An 811-nucleotide genomic window follows, 5' to 3' on the forward strand; every position below is an offset into this window, starting at 1 on the left:
GGGCCACGGGGCCGAGAGGCTCTGAGCCCGGGAATCGCCTCCTTTGCAAACTGCCTGTGCCATGAGGTTTTCGACAGGAGAAATCAAGGAATTGCTCCTGGCAGGGTGGATATTAAGTTATCACAAAGGGAAGTAAAGGATAAATATTCCTGTAAGAGCCCTTGGCACCTGCTGGGCTGGATTGGGAAGGGGACGTTCACTCCCTGCAGGGCAGACTCACGCCCAGTTCCAACACAAAGCACAGACTGTCAGGTAGGGTCTGACAGCAGCACTTTTGTCAAACCTCATTGTCATTCTCCTTTTCAGTGACTTTTGCCACCAAACTCTGAAGCTGACAAGCCCAAAAGCTCTGTCCAGCCTCTCAGGAGCAAAAGGATGCTCCCAGGGATGAGGCAAATTCCCAGCAAACACTCCCAGCACAGCCTGGAGGCAGCGCTGGAGCTCGGGTGTGGGGCTGGGAAGGGCTGCCAGGAGCACGCAGCCCCAGGTGGGGTGGCAGTGGCAGGAGGCAAATCCCCCACGCCGGGAAAAAAAAACTGATGGCACAACAGAGAGACAAAGGCCAGCAGTGCCCACGGGAGGTGCAGGGTTAATTCTGCTCCCCGTGCTGCCACATCCCCGCAGGAAATCTCCAGGGGAGATAGAAACTCTCAGGGTGCCCAAAATGCAGCATCTGTCACCCTGATCCTTGCTTAAACTCAGTGTGTGGGGCCAAACCCCCACAGGTAAACACTGAGCTGACCTGGATCAGTCTCAGACACAGCCCCAGTTCTCACCTCCAGCCTGCTCCTGGGGCTGCTGCCACCTTCCT

The sequence above is a fragment of the Corvus brachyrhynchos genome, unplaced genomic scaffold (assembly GCF_000691975.1).
Source record: "Corvus brachyrhynchos isolate BGI_N302 unplaced genomic scaffold, ASM69197v1 scaffold209, whole genome shotgun sequence".
Taxonomy (NCBI): domain Eukaryota; kingdom Metazoa; phylum Chordata; class Aves; order Passeriformes; family Corvidae; genus Corvus; species Corvus brachyrhynchos.